The sequence below is a fragment of the Mya arenaria genome, chromosome 6 (genome assembly GCF_026914265.1).
Source record: "Mya arenaria isolate MELC-2E11 chromosome 6, ASM2691426v1".
NCBI lineage: Eukaryota > Metazoa > Mollusca > Bivalvia > Myida > Myidae > Mya > Mya arenaria.
The window spans coordinates 70,858,930-70,881,038 of NC_069127.1; the positions used below are offsets into that span (position 1 = coordinate 70,858,930).

The following is a 22,109-nucleotide window of genomic DNA, read 5'->3' on the forward strand; positions in this document are numbered from 1 at the left end:
TTCCGAATATAATGTACAAAATAACACATTGATTGATATGGCTCTGTGGCAGAGACATCCCTTCTTGTGTCTTTAATCTTTCTCCTTCGGAAAATAATTAATTCTCATGGACAATATATTTTAGGGTTACCATGTCTTTTTATGCAAAACTGTAAGTTTATGATTCAGAGTATAGTATTTTTTGGTATTTTTGTGACTTTAAATAACAAATAGTATCCACTTTTTCCTTTGTGTTGTTCTCAAATAAAATATTGTTATCACAAAGGCACCACTTGCCAATGTCGAGGTCGGTATTGCCGTATTTCCTTCAACGCTGTGAAAATGTTGTTGTTTACTGAAGACTATCATTCATTGACTATAACACTAATTTTCACGTAAAACTTGGTTTTTACATTATGAAAACTGAAAGATGCTGATTTTGGCATATATGCCCTTAATGTAGTCAGATAAAATAACTCACAATAGAACAGATCTCAATTTCTTTGAAAACTGACGAAAAACTTATTTTTTTCTTTAGGCTTTAGAAATGCTTTTCAAGCGTAAATATTTAAAACTGTGATCTGACGTTTTATCAGCAGTCTTATATCACTGGTTACCAGACATGTACACAAAAATTTACTTATGAAAGACAACAAAAAATAAAACGGTTAAAACACGGCCAATCTGGAGTTCAGCTTTAATACCATATAATTTATCCTTTTGAACTGAAAATAATATATATGCAAAAAGTTACAGAAACATGCTCAGTAGCAAAAAGTTTAAACATAAACCCGGTTTAGTGGCAATGGGCAAACGCCAAAGACAGAACACAAAATCACAAACAAGAAACAGAGAACAGCATTAAACTCTACACACAGCACGAGGTTAAGAGCACCCCGTCTGGAGCTCGAAGCCATGACTGCCGGAACACTAGCACTGCGCTCTAACCAACTGAGCTAATTGGCGGCTGGTTCTTATCTACACACACTACAAACTTCTGAAATCTATGCGTAAAATGATTACTTTGCATAAATCTAATTCTAAGTTTTAATCTTATCCCTTTTTGCGTATCTCTGCTTTCAGAAATCCGTTGCATTTTCCATCTGGCGCTGCACAAGTATGTCTATTACACTAACCTTTTCCTCCGACATTTTGTTTATCACCTTCACTTAGCACCTCGCCTTGTTAAACATTGTTCTAATTGATAGTTTCCATGGCTGCATAACATTAATGCTGTCTGCTTACATGTGACAAATAAGGACAAATGGCGTTTTTAAATCCGAGAAGCTAACAGTGTAATTACTTTAAAGTGGACGAGATAAAACAGCTGTTTTGATTGGCTAAACTAAGTCGTGTCCATAATTTACCCGCAAATTCACAGGCACAGTTTACGATAATTTTCTTAAGATATTTTCTACATAGTATCCCTCTTCGCAATACCCCAATTTCGGAAATAGGGATGGCACAACTACGCTTGCAAATGTTGCGAGTTGATGAACTCTGACTCAACATTATGTTTCATAGCCTTTTCCTGATGTATGGGTGACTATTTTTATTGTTCTTAACACATTGTCGAAATAATCATTAATACGTGTTTCGAGAAAATGTTTAACACTTCATTTTAAAGTTGGTGAAAATCGTCTCCAGCTGCAGATTCCAATCTAAAACTCTCATGTCCATTGAACTCGATGGAGATTTGTTTGTTTTCATGCAGTAACTTTTTTTTACCATTTTCATAAAGGAATGTTTTTTCAGTCGTCGATAAGTTAGGTGTTACAGAAGTGAACTTGCTTTTTTCAAACGCAGCTAAATCGTTCTCAAACATTGAATTTTTAAGACATTCGAAACTTTGCCTAAGATGATATTTCACCTTTATAGGAAGATATATCAACACGTATAATTAGCTAAACCGTGTTCTTTTAAAAGACATTTCGACTACTGCAAGGGAGGATTTTTTTTGTGAGGTTGACAAGGGAATGCTAGTTAAATTAGGTGATTAAGTTTTTTTTCTTGCAGAGTTTGTGCCACGGAGTGACTGCGACAGGAATATACCTCGCATCCTTTTCCCTTTAAAGACAACCATTTGAATATTTATCGCAGTCGTGAGTTTTTTTTTATAATACCTGGTAATATAGAATAAGAATTGCGACAATCAATTGCAATCAAGTTTGACTTTACCAGCAAACAAATGAACCTTCAAACCACAACGCAGTGTGGTTTTCCGCAATACTTAAAAACATTTCGCTGCCGACTAAATTACCATTTATGTGCACCACAAACTTTTCAATGGTATGTTCAGAGCCTAGTGCACCAAGTAGATCAATAACAAATAAAGTTCTAAAATTTGTAACGAGGCAACAAATGTAAAGAAATTGCTTAATTGAGAAAAACTTAAGTTACGATAACAATTCTCACGAAATTCCAGATGTTGACGGTGTGAACACTAAGTTTAGCAAGTTTTGCAAGATGATCAGATTTTGATTTTTGTTCTAAACCTACTTCATCTAACACAACTCATATGCAATCAATAATATGTGGAACTGCATTCTTTGATTTTTATTATACTAACCCCACAATGTTAATGTTACTATAACTCCCGTTTTCTATGCTAATGGCACCAAGCCATATACCTTAGTATTGTTTTCTCATTGTTTTTTTTTTAAAATAATTAAAAAAGGAATGACATTTAACTGTTTAATTGCACAGGAAACAAAAACAATACTTAAAACTGATTAATCACACTGGTAGCAAGAAATACTTAAAGTATATCTCATTTTAACAAAATAAGTGACCATAACTAATGCCACAAAAAGAAAAAAGGAACGACATTTTAAAGATAATTACACATGTTACGGGGAACAACAAAACTGAAAATATATCACATTTTATAAAAGAAAGTAACAATAACAAATGCCACTCTGACTTGTGAAAGACTGATATTTCATGGACATATCTTTTAAGAACAATATAACACAATATATACTATTTTCATGGACATATCTTTTAAGAACAATATAGCACAATAGTTAATATGATATTAACCTATTTTATCTACACAATGTGTACCAAACAATTTCAGTTTATATTGTATAAAATTTATCAGTTACTGAGAAAGTGATACATTTAACAACAGCAGAACACTCAACCGAAGCCTATATCAAAAGACCAAAAACAGCTAACACCACCATCAGTCACTTTTGGATGGTTATATTTTGAATTAAACTGTTGTTTCTATACATGCCTGCTTGCTTGTGTTCACTGCTGTTGAACTAGTTGTTTTCCCAAATAGTGGGTCACTAAGATCAAAATCCCTCAACATTTCTGCTAAAATTATGCCTTCAAGTTCACCAGCTCCTGCATTTGCTTCTAATGAAAGAGTTGTTGTAACTGTTGCCGTAGGAGGTTGTCATACTGGTAAAGCAGCATGTGTCTGACCCTGGATTACGTTTGGTGTCAGTGTTTGGCCAATCTTTTGTATTTCATCCGTTTCGACTCTCAAGTAGATAGATAGCGACTGCATTGTCTTGTGCCATGTGTATATTTTGACATCTGTAACATGTTCTAGGTCCCCCGCTGAAAGAAGTAGAGTCTGGCGTCAAACTGAGCTTTGTTGGCAAGGTCATAGGCGTATTTGGGGACATGTAGACGGGCAAGTAAATGCGATGCCGGTCCAACTCACTGTTGACGGGATGGTGATTTATTTTCCGCATCTCTTACTCTCAGTCATTACAGGCTAAAAAAAGAAAAAAAATATTGTCAGTGATGATTTATTTGTAGGTAAATGAAATAAAAAAATTAAAGGGCCATTGTTGAATGTTTACATTTGCTTTGGCACAAAATAACAGCAACATGCACAAATAAAAAATGCTATGATAGTAACAAACCTGAAAATGCCTATTTGATTCCCTGAGTTCCTTATCCTTCACAATATGAAATTATCTTCTAAATTATGGTGCTTTCAGATGTCTATTTATCCCTGACCTGATGGCATCAAGTGATGTGGTTTTATAAAGTGGCGACCACGTTTTCGCCAGTCCGAGTAGAATTTACTCAGTAAACTATCAAAATCAATCGAATTAGGAATTTCGAAGTTAACATCGATATATATGCAAAAAGCTACAGAAAAAGCTACAAAAGCTACAGTTGTTCGAGTCCATTTTCATTAAGATACTGATTTAAAATACTGGCGGATTTCTGGTTCGCTTTTATTGTTTTATCTATGTTCAGTTTTCTTAGTTGTTGATTAATTTCTAATTCAGATCTCTGTGCAAATCTCTTCCGTGAATCCATTTTTACACTAGACGACAAGAGTATGTTTACATTTACCGCAGAGGTAAGCACTAAAGATCATACAAATACCGAATCCAAAGATCATTCAAATGGAAAGTGTACAGCAGCAAATATTGTTGTCTGCCACCAGAAATAAAACTAAACATGTACGTAAAAATATGTTTCTTTTCAATCCTTGGATGTGCAAGATTACCTTTAATGTATCAGGTGAGTTTAACAAATTAGATACTAAGTAACTGAATTACGTATTTTGTTTTTTAACTTGTCAGCAACGTTATTGCTCAGTAGTGGAAAATATTATACTTTTAAATTAAATACTGTACCAACTTTTAAGTTCTTAGTGATGATCAAAAGTCAATAAAAGTATTTTTGTCGTTTGTGACTTTAACGTTCTAAGTGATGATCAATAGCCGGTCAATATATCTATTTTTTGTCGTTTGTGACTTACGTTCTGAGTGATGATCGATAGCCGGTCAATATTTCTATTTTTGTCGTTTGTGACTTTTACGTTCTAAGTGATGATCAATAGCCGGTCAATTTACTATTTTGTGACTTTTGCGTTCTGAGTGATGATCAATAGCTAGTCAATATTACTATTTTTGTCGTTTGTGACTTTTACGTTCTAAGTGATGATCAATAGCTGGTCAATTATTCTATTTTTTGTCATTTCCAACTTTTACGTTCTGGGTGTTGATATGTTTCAGCTCACTATTTGATTTACCATTTTATTACAGATTGTACAGTTAATAGAAATGAAAAATGGCTAGATTTTATAGTTAACAATATCATACTTCATGATGTCATCAACAACATCATGTTCTGAGTATTGGGAAATAGTTGGAGACTCGGCAGCGCAGAAACTAGTTTAGTCAGGTATGGTTTATGGCTGTTATGTTGCAGTTTGAAAAAAATAGTATGCAGATGTGCAAGTGGCATGGAGCAACTTTGGGCGTTGGACAACATAATTACAATTCTTGAAGATTTATTACTGTAACTATTCTCATGTTTCTATAGCAACCATGGCTCTCATCCTAAAAGCATCGCAAGTAGCTTGATTGTTTGATAATACCTAGATGCATCATTAACGTTTTCTTTATTTATGTTCCATAAAGATTCATTTATCAAAACTAATACTACTAGCTTTAATATTTATTAACATTTCATTTGACTTTAGACATGTCTTTTGAGTGCTTTTAGTCCTTAATGTGTTATCATTCAGGGCCCTTATCACATTCAGTGAAGGCTCATTCTTCTAAAGCATGGCCAAAGGTTTATACTATTCATCCATGTATTTGTAAAAGAAATGTTCGCATTTTAGAGAGTGTCAGTCAAAAAATAAATAAGCATAATAACCTTGAAAAGCATGGAAAATAGCCACATGTAAGTCATATTCTGCTCTATATTTACAAAATGTTTGTTCCAACTGATTGATGATATTATCAGATATAAGGGCATATTGGCGTGTTGCAGATGTTGACTTTCTGAATTACAGAAAATAGTTTCAGTCAGGTATTGTACATCATGATGGGCGTATGTATATACTAAAAAAAATAGTTTTGTACAAAATTAGCAAAAATGATTTTTGATAGGGAAGTTACAGTGTTCTTCAAGAACATGTTCATTAACAAATTAAGACATAAATCTCAATGAGATTTTATTTTACATGTTGCAATGCAAAAACAACCAAAAATGGAGAATATACTTAAGTATATATGAAAGGACCAAAACTACCAAACTTCAATCCTTGAAAGACAAGAAACTTTCATAATTTAAGTGAATGCACTCATGAAACCTCCAAATATCAGCAAGGAGTCAGCAAGATATTACATATTGTAGTTTTCTTATAAAACTTCGAAAATGATGGCAGAGAAATTGTGAGCTCATCTTCTTTATGGAAGTTCGTAAATCTTCTTTGGTTTGTGTTTCAGGATACCAGGAAGCATCAGGACTTAGGACTTCCAGCGCATGGTTATGACTCCTCCTAAAAGAACATTAGAAACACTTGATTATTTGTCAAATTGTGTGATTTAGTTTGAAAATAAAAAAGACTCTTTCTGCATGATTTAATTCGTAAAGAAAATCAATAAAGAATGATTTATATATATGTAAAAATATGTTCCAATGAAAGTATGGATAATTACATTTATTTTTATTTGGAATTGCTTTGAGGATTGATTAAAACCTCTGCAAAATTTGACAATGGAAATATTAACAGATTTTTTGAGTCAAGTCCATCATGGTCACCTAATTACCATACTTATGTAGCAGATACTTCATCTGCTATGTTTGTATCAGAAACATTAATTTCGGATGCTTCTGAAATTTTAACTTTATAAAACCAAAAAATAACAATTCTCCTGTTTTGATTTTAAAGAGAACTAATACGCATCATGTAAGTGAAAGGAAATGATGGCTGTTATTTCTCAGTAGCAAACAATAACTTGAAACATGAATAGAAGGTGTATCAAAAAATCTTGATGTCGAGCCTGCTCCTCATATGAGTGAAGTTGGGAAAATATGCGTGTCTTTGTATAGAGCACTATGTCGACACTCGTTTACCCTGTCTATCCTGTTATTAAACTGTCGTGGATCCTTATAATTATCTGTAAATAAGTCAAACCAAACCAAAATCTAAATACAAAACACCGGAATTATTAAAAAATCCAACATTTTGAATTGTTAACTTCGCTAACCCTGTTATTCAGAATAAAGCCATAATTATTTTAGCAACTTGTTTTAATTCGTTCACAGATACGTATAATAAAATACGAATACCAGAATCTTATCACAAAATAGTAGAATTTACTGAAAATAATCAGCATGTTATGTTATTTGTTTGCATTTGAACTAAAGAAAACAAAAGTTTGTATCAATTGCAGCGTTTACGTACCTTTCCAGCGAACGTATTGTACAATTGTAATCGACAAATATGACAATTATTATTTGATAATTATGCAACCAACATTGTACTTGTAACTTTCATATTTGAATTTAAATTTTGACACAGAAATATTTAAATAGTGCACCGAACAGATGTCAATTCGATTTGATAGGATAATTGTTTTAATGGTGTTTGACATCAATCATTCCTATATAAGTCTTAAGATGTTCTCTAAGGTGGGATTTTTCACCAAATGTTATCCCGTATAAATTATACTTGAATGATTCGGTGATTATCTATGTTTGCCTGTGTCGCACGAGGTGCGCATTTGTTGCCAAAGGTTTAAGACAGTGTTGGTGCAATATCGTTTTCTCCTGAGTCCGACCGATTTTACTGCATCTCAACGCGTTACGGAAACAAGTTATGCGTTTAAACAAGCGCAAAAAGCAGCAGTAACAATAACGGTAATCAAAGCGCTGATAGCGCTGCATGAACAGGGCTTTATACGGATTTTTACCATTATGATTCACGATCATGTGTGTATTAATAAGGTGCTGATATGTAGCACAGCGAATCTAAGAGTCCCCATGTAAAACAACTACAGGGGCCGCCCCAGGTTTATTGAAGCATGATGGTCAATGACAATTTAATATTTTATTGACAATAAAGTTAATGTCGCTGTGTAAGCAGGCAAACCAGGATGGAGAATGTAACCAATCCCAGCAAAACTCCATCCTATGGTGTTACAATATGAGTAAGGCTTGCCAAGGATTTATTAACCAAAGAAATAAAATAGAAATTGGTTGATCATCCCGGGTGAATTTAAAATATACACTAAAAAAGTTTCTGGTTGGTAATTAGATGTTGGTATTAACACAGACTATTCTAATTATGAAATTGAAAACGATCCTTTTCAGGGCCACTGTCAAAATTTTAAATAGTATTTTAAAATGATATATACATTATTTACATAAAAAATGGATTCTCAGCAGGGAGGAACGATAAAAAGATCATATGCAATGGCTGGTGAATTATTGAAACAGCATAGAAACACACTCCACGAAGCCTTCCTCCCCGTAAATGTGTGGGGTTTAATAATAGAAAATGAAAATATAAAAAAGATTGAATGCTTATGCTATTCCTAACCAAGAAAATGAAATAATATACTAATCAATATATATGCAAAAAGCTACAGAAACATGCTCAGTAGCAAAACGTTTAAACATAAACCCGGTTTAGTGGCAATGGGCAACGCCAAAGACATAGAACACAAATTTACAAACAAGAAACATAGAACAGCACACATCTCTACAAACAGCACAGTGCATAAATATTATATATATATATAAATAATTGGTATGTTTATCAAGAATTGTTAAGTACCGCCTTGGAACGGTCAGTAGAATGTAAATTTACTGGGGGTTTAAACCAGTTTATGTGCACAAACCTCACTCTTATCCCAACAATTCTTAATAAAGATAAAACGCAAAAGATAAATCTTATCAAAGCATGCATTAACTTAACTTTACTTATTAGCAAAAGTTTGCCTATGTTTGCCTTGTTATTCACAAAACAACTTCAAAAATACAACACATTAAAGAGAAATAGTTTCTAAATTAAAATGATCAAAATTAAAATAATTGATTTTTGTAGATGAAACACCTAAAAAGTTATTAAATCCGTGATATTTTCTCAATCAATTCATTTCAATGAAATGCCATTTTCAAAAATAAATACACAAACATCCGTCTATACGTACACTATAAAAAGTATATAAAATAAAGTTAACATTAAGTCTTGAAAAATCTTTAATTCCAAAACTTTTTTCCTTCATTGTCTATATGATCAGCAACTCTCTTATATTTCTATATCGTCAGCTAACTCGTCAGCACTTAAGTACGTGCCTGTCAAAATGGCGTGCGTTTGTTATTTCCACGTGGGCTATCATGTGATGTTTTAAGCGGGGAAACTGTGCGATCATTGAGATCATTGTGTCACGTGATGGAATGATGCGCTTTTAGTGGATAGTAATTCTTTGTTTACGTTTGGATGTTCATTCATTTTTGGGCGCAGGGATACTACTTTAATATTATCTTTATTTCAGTTCAACAAATTAAATGATTAAAATATATTTTGCGTTATGATTGCTTCTTGCTTTGTCAAATCTAGCTCGATTATTGGAAACATAGCTTGCAATTTATATAGTCCGCACTTTCTCAAACTATATTTTTGGTGGTAAAGAGGCAGACGACACTTGTTACTATTAATAGGCATTTTATGTTGTGAGTGTCGAGTTTCTGGCTACACTGAACAGGGTTGAAAACAACCCTGTTCAAAAATAGTTAATATTGACTGAGCATTGTTGGTTTTTAACCGACGTGATTTTCCTTATTAATCTGGTTAAGGTTCTTTGAAAAAAAAGATCAAATTGTATATCATAGGTGTTATGTATGTTTTACCATAACATATGCATATAAGTGTTTTTCTGTACTGGTAAATGACCTATTATTCGCCTGTACCATTTTTTCGCCCATCATGTTTAAACAATCAGAACGAAATATTCCTAACAACCAGTCTGGCGTTTCATTGGGGCATCTCGCGCGCGCTCAATTGCATGAGGCCCTGTAAGAAAATTATGGTAATAAATTATTCAATTACAATTTATAAATGTTTTTTTTAAGTTCAATTCTAGAAAAAGTAAATGGTAAAATATAAAACCGGGGCGTCATCGCCGATTTTTCCGTCCAAGGGAGGCAATTCATATCTAAATCATTATTACATTTTTGTACGTATATGCGGTGTCTCTCTTTTTAACTGTTTTAATTGGCTTTAAACTAATTTTGTACAGCAGTCAAAATGAATAATCGCTAACTTGCAGGGTGGTTTAATTTTCAAATGTTCGTTTGATTTGATACACATTTTATCACAATGCCTTACAAAAACTACAGCCACAAACACTAGCTCAGGCTATTTCGGCCGTGCGTCGAAATGTATCGAGTCAGAGGGCGGCAGCCTACCATATGGCCTTCCAAGATCAGCGCCCAGGATTGCAGACCAGTCAAAGTTGTTTGCTGGCTGACCAGTGCCTACCGCTTACACGAGACATTGCTCAATCATTCAAGAAATTTATGCTGTTATTATGATTTTAAGATTGAGAAAATGAAGTGAGATTGATGCTTTCGAAAATCACCCGTAATAATAATTTGCATTATACGTGTTCTCAGGTACCTTGTTTTAAAGGTGTGTCTTCTTATTATGGCGGACAATCACAATGCGGCTGTTCAAAGATAACCAATGCAGTTTCAATGTAACGGATGTTAAATTGAACGTTCAGATGATTTGTTTACATTTTAAATTGGCTGTACAAATACTGACTATTTAAACTGTTTCATCTATGGAAGTAGCCATATACAAACATGTAAACCGACAAAAATACCCAGCACATAGCTAAGCAATTGCAAAACTGTTGATATTAATAAATAGTAAGTTGAATAAATTTGCAACTATTTATTAACGGCTTTAACAAAAGCAATACAAACAACTCACATCGTATAACTATACAACAGTTTACTTGATGTTTGTATTTGATGAGCATATGTCATTGTAAAACAAATTTTACATGATATTTACTTTAAATAATGTGATTGATGTATGTTTTAAATAATTTGTAAAAAGTAACGGAAGTTAACATGGTTTAACAACTTTGAACAAGGAACATTTTCTCAATTTAAACAACAATCTAGACGCAAACGATGCGAATAGATTAGAACTATGCTGAAACAACCAATATCTAGGAGGAAAAGCTCATAAAAATGAGAACAACACAACTGCATGGTGAACAGAAACGACAAGTTAACATGATGTTGAAGCGTTGTTTTCCAATTTATATGTCATTTCTCTTAACAATTGCGTTTTCAATCACACATTCAGTTCATAGAGTCATTTTGTATTTCCTGATGGTCGCGGGTCTGGAACTATTGTCAACATATTTTTTATTGGAAGCCAAAGTTCATCTCGTACTGGTGGCCACTATCAACTTGTTCCTGACCTTTCCAGCTTGCTGCATGAAATTTATCTGCACCTCCCTCTCAAGGTCATCCTTTTTAGTGAATTCACCAACATGCCACCTACCGTCATACACTGCTGAGACGTATGTCCAAACCTCAGGAGTAATGATTTCAGTCTCCTTATCTGTCGTTGCGCTGGGTTTACCAATACATGTTATACTTTCTATTGCATGTGTAACCTCCTTGACTGATTGCTGCTCCATGTTATTTGATTGCTTCATGTCAAATAGTCCCCACCCCTTACATGCAGTTGTGTTGACGTCCTCGATACAACCCCGACAGTTGCATGATGTATCGCGCAAAGCGACACGATTGTCCCCAACAGGTACCACAGAATGCACTTTCATTGTTCCAGGCACGGCTTTAAGACCAGTGGCTTTGCTCATTAGGATTTCGTGTGATTCCTCATACTCTTTGTCACTTACTAAGATGTACTTTACCTCACTTGTAGAAAAATCATTTGTACTTTGAATGACACATTTCCCCTGTTTAACAGCCATGTCTGCTGACCTTTTGACGCTGCCGCCCAGGCCATCACAGGGGCCTTTTCCATGTCCTGGAAGTTTGAACCCGCCATTATTTGAACATTTGGTAAACAAGGTCAACGCTTCAAAGTGAAGAAAAATTCATCCCTTTACGTAGGTATTGCTTTTTATTAGTCAATTTTTAAACACAAATAGTCATTGTAGTAAAATATCCATATAAGACTTTCCTCAGCTTTAAAAGGAGATCCATCAATACATCTTCAGGTGAAAACTTCTGATGAAATGTAGGTCCTTCGAAAGCAGTGATAACAAACAAGATAGAAAATAGCAGACATGGTTTTATTGATTGTCTTCATGAGAAGCAATGAAAAATGCAAAACTGCTCAGGACCCCTAGTAGTGGCTTCAGCGGGATTCTATTCACAGTACTTAGTAAGCACTAGAATTCCCACCCAAAGTTAAAAATAATGTTTTTTATCTGTGCTTCAGGCTGTTGTGGATCATGAAATGAGGATCACACATGTATACACAAGATGGCCAGGATGTGTGCATGATGCACGGGTTTTAAGAAATTCCAGTCTATATGAAGAGGCAGAAGCTGGACAACTTATCATTCATGATCATTATATTTTGGCGGACAGTGCGTATCCACTAAGAAACTGGCTAAAAAACCCTTTTAAAAACTTTGGAAACCTAACGCCACAACAAACTCGTTTTAACAGGACACTGTCTAGTGTGCGATTAACTGTTGAACGGGCATTCGGACATTTAAAGGGTCGCTTCATACGATTACAGAATGTTCCATTGCATAATTCAGAAGACATATGCAAGCTTATATACGCAGCTTGCATATTACATAATTTGTGTTTGCTGCATGAAGATGATGTCGAAGGGTACATCCAAGAAGACAATGATCCTAACAATCTGGCTAATGTTTATGCAACTGGCCACATTGGAGTAGTCAGATGATTACGTTTAGTAAATCTGCCCAATTAGTTACTGTATGTTGCTTCAAGTACTAGTACATGCTCTGCTTACTATACTCAATTATGAGTGCTTACCATCTTGAAAAAAGATGTTTGTCATTAGCTGATGTTACTCATTTGAACTGTTACACATTGGTAACTGTTACATAGACTAAATCAAGTATATACATTTTCCGATAAATTGAAATACTGATTTGCAAAAATAAATATGGACAAAAACGACTGTTTTTAAAAAAATGATAAAAAAATATGTTTATTAATATCAAATATAATTGCTATTTGTCAACAAATAAAATATAAAATTATAACCAAGATTACAACTTAATCCTGAGAAAAGCCCCTAACCAAGGCATACAAATGTCTTCCTGACTAGAGTAATACTCTTAATATCACAAATGGAAAAGAAGAAGTCTTCCTGACTAGCTTAATACATTTACTTAAGCTGTCATTGATTCGGACTTGTCCATATCAATGATATTGATATATCAATTGACTAATACTGATGATACACGGCTACTTTGGTTATCACATAGAAAAGCATTATTATTGTACAAGGCATTATTTACATATTGTATATGTGTGTACGTGCCATTCAATTATGTCTATTTGCACTAAATAAATGTTTTTGAGAGGTTTTGTTTGTTAAGTGAAAAAAAAACAGAATCTTTTCAAAATCTATTGTACAGTTTTTGGCAACTTCTAAGCTAAACATGTAATAATTTCTCAAAATTTGCATTAAATCTACATATTTAGAACAAAAAAAGACAACAGAACTCAGGAATTTAAAATATCGATTCAAAAGTTAATATCAATAATTCAATTGGAAAAACTATCTTTGATATGTCATAAGAATCAATGACAGCTGTAACATGTACACTAAAGTAACAAAAAAGTAAGCTTTCACACATTCTGCCATCCACTTTGTCAGTTTATCAAACATTTAATGATATGATTTACTTTTATCAAATTTTCTGTTGGAAACTGTGCTAAACCAAAATTCTCAAAAAGAGGTGGATACATATTCAAAAAGCTAGTATTTCCGACCATTACAATCCGGGCTCTCCGAAAGGTGTAGTGTTTATTGGTATAACATTATAAAACTGATAAAACATTTAATGTAATAACAACCCACTTTCTGAGAAAATTGCTATTTACATGTATTGACTTCGAGGTGAGATTTGAGATGATATTGCAAAAACATGTCATGGTAAATTATGTCATATTGTGACAAATATTTCAACTAAAGTAAGTCCAATTTTCATAAAAACTAAACAACAAGAAAAGTTTGGCTTAACTGAAACAAACTACCTTAAAACTTGTCATGAAACTGCAGAAGCCTATACGTGCAACTGAGTAGTTTTTAAAATTCATGCTTACGACCTTTAGTAGTTGTTATAATAATTTGTGTTATTATTCAACGACTTAGTAAAGTCGTTATAATGACTTGTAAGTCATTTTTATGACTTTTATATCTCATTAAAACAACTTGGTCATAATAACGATATTATATGTTAAGTCGTAATAAAGACTTTTAAAAGTGTTACCCCAACGACATGTGTGAAGTCCTTACCCAGTATCCGCATTAGTTTTTGAAATCTATAGTAGATTGCACGCAAAACTGTTACCAGGTTTTTTCTAAGTTCAAAAGGGGCATAATTTGGCCAAAATAAATGTCATTACTTTTTGAGATAGTAACATCATCTGAGACTGGTTATTGACCTTGAAAGAAAAATTAAGGGTAAAAGCCATGTGTCTACAAATGTCAGATATTCTGTACTTGCACGCATAACTTTAACTTAGAATGTGACGCCGACGTCAGGGTGAGCAGAATAGCTCTGACTTTTCTTTGAATTCTGGTAGTCGAGCTAAAAAATACTTGGTGATAAGTATAGGCTTCTGTATAAAACAGTTAACACAATTTGAGCTTTAAAACTACAGCCAAGAATGACCAGACGAATTCCTAGTATATTAAAGGCTGTGATTTAGTTGCCATTTATCTTAGAATTCACATCTTTTTCATACAGATCGAGAAATCTATCCATCCTGCTCAATTTTGTCTGGTGGTGTTGCTCCATTCTATCATGGAACTCAGTGTTCTGACGTTCCATTAATTCTAGAATTGCTGTGGATTTCCTTTTAGTTTTGCCTTTTATTTGTCACCCTGTTATCTGTTTGCTCCCACTCGGTGTTGTTTCATCTGCTGTCGTTTTGACAGTTGCAGTGCCCTGATTCCCACTAGACGACTTTCTACTGTCAAGTATGAATTGAGGTTTGGTGCTAGCCTTATTGCCATATAACTGATCAAACTGATGTTTCTGCCTAAATGATTTAGCATCTGTGCCCGTCTTGGCATCTACAACTTCCTTCCACTTTTTTTTAAGCTGAAATACTTGTTCATTGCCTGAGTGGGAGTTATATTGCAGTGTAGTTCCTGGTTTACTTTTTCAGTTATAGCTTTCCATAACAGACTATGGTTCTTTGTGCGTGTAAAGTGATCATTTCTTTCATGACGCAAATCAACAAGAAAGTCCTCTTCGTAACACTTCCATGTATGGATACCACCTTGTGATTGACTGCTGCTTCCAGACTGGCTTGCACATAACTGATTTTGATCATTACCTAGCTGATGTTGACTGCTTTCGAATGGAGGTTGTCCGCTACCCAGCTGAGGTTGACTGTCAAACAGCTGAGTTTGACTGCTGTCTAATGGATCTTGCCTGTTACAGGACTGAGGTTGGCTGTTACTCAAGAAACTGTTGATTAGCTTTTCCTTTAGTGAGCGATCTAAAACATGCACATTTCAATAATTAATACAAACATATAAGATTGTACTATTGCTAATAAAAAAACCATTTGCCTATTTCATGATTGATTGATTGAAGTTTTGTGCCAGTTTTAACAATATTTCAGTCATATCACAGCAATCAGTTATGCATGTATCCTGGGCAGGCTTAGAGCATCTAAGCGGTTTACCAGTACTGAATCTGAATGCTGAAGTATGCAAGAAACAGACAACTTGCTTCACACGATACTTCACAGATGATTTCAGCTAATCTCACACTAACATAACATTATGCTGCGGAGAATATCAAACTACCATATTTAACTCAGACACTCATAATATTATCAAATGTGTTCAAACAAGAAACTTCTGCTCATCAATTATCTGTTACAGTTTTGGAAATTATCCAAATATGAATGAAGGCAATGTGGTGCATATATAACTAAAATGTGGAACAGAAATCTGCTTTTACCTGTATCTTTAGAGAGTATCTTTTTCGCCACATCATCAGGACACTGCAACTGACTTTTCTGACCATTATGGCTGATCGTTAGAATCTTCATCCTATTTACAACAATAAATAATATAGCTGCAACATACTCAGAGTTTTAAAAACAAGCCATTAGTAATGCGAGACAGTCAGACGGATAGAGTAAAAACAATATGTCTCCATCATAGATCTGGGGGCATATAAATTCGGATTTCCACATCCCTGATGTTCAGTCATGGTACTGGTGTCTTTTAAAGGCAAGTAACACTCAAGTACCTCTCTTCTGACAGTTTGTTACATCTAGTTGGAGTACATTTGTATTTTAGGCGTTTTCCAGAACAATAAGAAAGAGTAACTATACGTTTAAATTTACAATGAAACTTCGTTCACAAATTGATACCACAATGCTTGATACAGTGGTCTGAACATTAAATTGCCATTTTGTAACCATTCCAACCTGCAAAGTCATGAGATAAAATGATAGCCTAGCTGTTGCATGTTATTTTTTAAACTGAACATATCATTTCCATTCAACAAGATATTTTAATTCGAATCAGGCACGCTGAACAAGAACATTCATTTCAATAGGTACCTGTATCTGTTGCACACTTTTCACACAATGTCCCCCTCAATTCCTTTGTAAGTTGAAGTTCCAGTTCGTACTCAGCACAAGTGGCATGGAAACACAGACGACAGTGTGGACAACGGAGATAAATCCTGATTTTTTTATCAAAGCATGTTTATAGCTGGTCATTGAATTTTAAAGTTGCAATAAAAGAGCAGAAATATTTATAAATGCGTAATACATTACAGGGGCCATAACTCTTAAAATAACGGGCGGAGCCAGACAAAAAGTAGGAGGTGCGCTAGTTCATATCATGATAAAGACTCATTCAAGGTGTCATCAATTTAATATTTTATATCAAATACTTTTTGAGCCAGGCACATCACAAACCTCCGACAGACGCACGGACAAAGACCAAATCTATTTTGGGGCACAAAAAGTACTTTTAACTGATGTTTCATATTTAATTTACTTTAAAATGTTTCTAGTACTTATACTGAACATTATGGTATATTTATACACAATGTATGTGGCTATTTTGTTTATAAAATATATACAAATAGGACCTTCTAACACTTAAGCTGAACGTTAAAAAATTTTAGTATCAAAAGAAAAACCCAGATTTAACAACATAAACTTTCATTACCTGTAATCACCGTCAATGAAAATTTATGTTTCCTTTGATTTATCTTGGGCTTCTTATGACGCTAACGAGTGTTCTGGAGCTTTTCCGTGACAAATGTAACATGTCCACTTGATCCGCAGTGTTTCAGCATTCATCTGCAAGGGTATACAATTTTAGATTGATTGCAACATCGTTAACCCTTAATCCTCTGTATATAAAGGCCTTGTAACCAGCCTAGGCCCAGATCAGCCGTGCTGGGTGATTAGGGCCCACGCTGTTACCTACTGATTAAGCAACAACAGTGTAGGATTGATATTAATGCCAGCTAATCTGGGTCTACGCTAGTCCAAGGACGTTTTGGAACAGCGTGATAACTTTTGACTGTCGCTGTCCCGTTAGAGGGATGACAACTCTAAAATATCAGATCATAAAATAAGTCATTCCAATAAGCCAAATGAGTAAGGGTAGGTCTACGCTGGCTGCATAGGACCGACAATAATAATGCCTACAGTTAACAAAGAAGATCATTATCTTTAGAAGAGACTGACGCTTTAATCAGCTACTAACAGGCTAGGCACATCTCATGCTTCGTGTTATTAGCCCAATCTGACTAGGATAACTATACAATATGATATCATACAATAAGTCATCCCAATAGGCCAAATGAGTAAAGCTATAATGACTGGAACTGGTGGAATTCAGGTGTAATAATAAAGGTCATTTACAACAGACTTGCTGTTAGATTAATTCTTTAGTTATGCGGTTGAGGTATCTGCTTGTCATGCAGGAGACGTAGGTTTGATCCCTTTGTAGAGCCAGTGGATTTTCACTCCATATATTGCAACAGAAGAAATACTGCCACTAACAAGGCTAGTCTATATGCTAATACAGCTTGAGGCAGCAACAAGAAGCGAAGACAGAAAATGCGTCGTCCAAAATTATTGTTTTACAGAATTATCATTTGCTTGTTGTTAGTAAGTAATTACGACTGTACTGAAACACTATAGGGGACGAAAAAGAGTGGGTACAAATTGAATAGTCATCAACATCCATGTGCGGACATTTTACACCCATTTATTTCTTGGTTTTCATATGCAATTACGTTAACCAACCGATGCGACACTCGAAGAACTTAAAACTTCATATATTTCTATATAAGTGAACGTTAAATCAACAGAAATCATTACGAAAACGTACATCTTTGGCCTTTCGCCGCCATCTTCAAACCAGAGGAATGGCCGCTTCAGACTGATTCGACCAGCGTACCAAACTAGTCAAACTAAAGTGAATTCGGTCGATGTTTAGTTCCACTAAGGTTACCACGGTTCGTGATCGAAGTCGCTCATAAAGGATGGCCAATCGGATAAACAGTTCCGACAGATATTCACTCGCCATTCAAATATAACGGACAAGAGGGCAGAGACTTCCGACAAGGCCAGAAAGTCGATGTCAGCACAACAGACTATGGACGACTTTTTCGATCTGGGCAACTATTAGACATTTATTTGCATGTTTTTACACATTTTAAGTCATGTTTCTGCTAGTTTTTGCAATAAAAGTTAAGATTAAATGCACACCGACGTATTATATATAGGAATACATTTAAACATGAACGCTTTAGATCTTCAATTGCGATGTGGCTGACTGGTCTTGTCGCGAAACTCAGAGGCAGAAAGTCATAGGTCCAACTGCTGCCCACACCTACAGACACCAGGCAATGGTGCATCAGAATATCACCGCGCATCTGTCTGTGTCTGCAAGTGGCCCCATTTGGTTATATTTTCGGTACTAATTTCTATATTATCTGTGTATGGTGTGACATATACAGTGTATGTTTATATGCAATGCACTAAAACGTGTATGATATTTTATAGATATAGTATGCGGTAAAAAGGCATATTTATTATGACGTATCCACTGGTTTCTACTTTATATAATCATTTAAAGGGATCACATCCACATCGATAATATCAGGATCAGGATTCCCGACTCATGGTTGGTTGGGGTCAGTATGTCAGGTTTCATTAAAGCTGCACGCTCACAGATTGAACGTTTTGACAACTTTTTTCATTTTTTTTGTCTTGGAACAGCCCAATTTATGCAAAAATGCATGGAACCAAGTAATATAAGACTGCTGACAAAAGATCAGATCGCAGATTTTCATATCTAAGTCCAAACATTGATGTTTTATGCACTGTTTGTAACGCTTTTAGCCATAAAACATTAATTTTCGAACGGAAATATGAAAATCTGCGATCTGATCTTTTGTCAGCAGTCTTATATCACTGGTTTGCTGATATTTAGGCAAACAAATGGTTAATTCCAAGACAAAAAATAAAAACAGTAAATCAGTGAGGGTGCAGCTTTAACATAGATCTATTCCATCGATGGTTAATGACAATATTCTTGCCAATGTGTGGGAGCGTACGCCCAGTCCTATTGATTATGAACAACCACGATGCGCATTCCTCCCAACCATACACCGTTTGCCGTAGTGTGGATTTTTATTTTGTAATTTCCTAACGAATGTGCATTATTCATTGAACATGTTAAAAGTTGACCATTTTATGTCTTCGATGTTTTACAATAGTGATATTTGTCGGTTTGATACAGAACGTCGGTTCTCAAAAATATATAGGAAAAATAATGCGCCTACGTTCTTTTCCTTTATTTTTAGAGATGTTCTGGAAACGACGAACTTTTTCTTTCTGGCCTGAATCGACTTTATTGGTATTTTCACTATTTTGAAACAAATATGTGCACAAGGCAATTATGCGTTGTGGATAAACAAGTGCGCATATCGATCCTGTGGCATTCCCTATGATATGAATTATTAACAAAACAATATTTCCTCGTATCAAGAAAACCTGAGCTGCAATTTGTAAATGCAGGATGTGTAGCAGCATAAATATATAATAGATGAAAGATACATGTATAACAACTGAACGCACAAAATGCTGTATCATCATCATCATCGCCGTCGTCTTCGTTTTCATCGTAATCATCATCGTCATCATCATGATATCGGCAGCAGCATCACAAAAACCTTTACCACAACCAACACCAACATCATCGTATCATAGTTGTTGTCGTATTCACTATCATCATCATCATGACATGTATAGTCGCACCACTACCTACTTTACCAAAACCACCACCAACATAAAAAAACCGTCAAATAATAGTTGTCGTCATCTTCAACATAATGAATACATCATAATGCATTCATCATCATCATCGTCATAATCATCATCATCATCAAATCATCATCATCATCACCGTCGTCGTCGTCGTCATCATCATCATCATCATCATCATCATCACCGTCGTCATCACCATCACCATTATCATCATCATCATCACCGTCGTCATCATCATCATCAGCATCATCATCATCATCAGCATCACCATCATCATCATTATCATATCATCATCATCATCACAACACATCAAAAATCATCATCATCATCATCATCATCATCATCATCATCACCATCATCATCATCATCATCATCATCATCAACACATCAAAAATCATCATCATCAGTCTCACTATATAATATGATATTATATGTGAGTTATGCTTTTTCCCTTATCACTGTTGTTGTTATGATTTTAAGTTTAATTGAATATTTAATTTGATCGTTCCATCTTTCATGTTCTTTGTTCATCGGCAATGACCCTGATTGTTGTCAGCGTGACTGTAAGAAGTTTTATCTAAAGTGTTATTATTGAAACGTAACATCATTTCAAACAATACATGAAGATGAGTTCCTTAACAACTGTGAGACAAAATGAGTCTGTAAGCTAACTATTGTATATATTCATATTTTATCATGTTTTACATGTTTTGCATGCAATGTGTTTTATATTTCAAGACAAAACAGCATCCTCGGCAATACAGCTGAATGTCTAAGACTTCGTCATATTTGTTTATACTTAATTTACTATAGAAATACAAAGAAATGACAACAAAATTTAATATAAATAAAAATGTGATTTACAAAGGCATGTTAAACAAGACGCTTAAAACCAAGTATGTATATCATTGAAGAACTTAATATATTATAAAACAATTTATTGAAAATGGTATAATTGGTGTTCAAATGCGCTACCATTAAAAACACTTTAAGTTTTAAGTTTCAAAGTTTATTGGCAATCGACATTATTTGCCTTTCGCCATTTACAAAACATCATTTTTTGGCAAAGACAAAAACATATGTAAATATATTCAAATATGTTAAATGTATATAATACTAAAAACACTGTTGACCTCAATACAGTCTAATACCAATAATGCAATGATTTGTTCAACTGAATATCTGGGCTCTGTCTCAATAAGATATCTGTATTGTAAACCTAACGCTGTTTAAGAGTGCTCGGGTTCAGCCGTAAAGTTAGGTGCAGAATGTATGAGTTGCATGTCCTGTCTATATTTTAATTGAAATGCGGCTTAAGCCAAAAACAGAGTTACGCCTACAGAGGCGCGGTCTGAAACCTTACGATTTTTAAAGAATCGAAGCCCTGCCCTTTATCCCTTTTATGTTTGTTAAGATACATGAAAAGTGCAAGATGAGATTAAATGTCTTGAAAAAACACCGTAATATATAATTTATATATTTATTTTCATATTTAATTACATGATGTATATGTATTATTATTCCGTTACTTTTTATAGTTGATTTATGTTTTTGCTATTCTTTGCCGATCTTCCAATAAACTTTGAAACCTTAAAACTTTTATAATTTGTTTGTATAATCTATATTTGTTTAAATCTCGAACGTCAAGCTGTGACAAACAACGTACAAATATAATCCTTTATTATGGTGACTATCGTCATAATAAACCGAACTGACCATTGAATTAGGCCATTGTTAAATAATTCATTGTGCCAAATTTTCCGATAATCTAAGATATTGCCAATAAATTAGGAAAAGCAAAGGCAATTGCTAGTTACTAA

The 22,109-nt window shown here is 34.3% G+C and overlaps 2 pseudogenes; one reads left to right on the forward strand and one right to left on the reverse strand.

Moving 5' to 3' along the window:
- The first annotated feature begins 11,715 nt into the window (after nt 1–11,715).
- Nucleotides 11,716–12,697, forward strand: LOC128238013 (uncharacterized; annotated as a pseudogene).
- Nucleotides 12,698–14,669: 1,972 nt separating this feature from the next.
- LOC128238014 (uncharacterized) lies at nt 14,670–16,032 on the reverse strand (annotated as a pseudogene).
- Between the last annotated feature and the right edge of the window lie 6,077 nt (nt 16,033–22,109).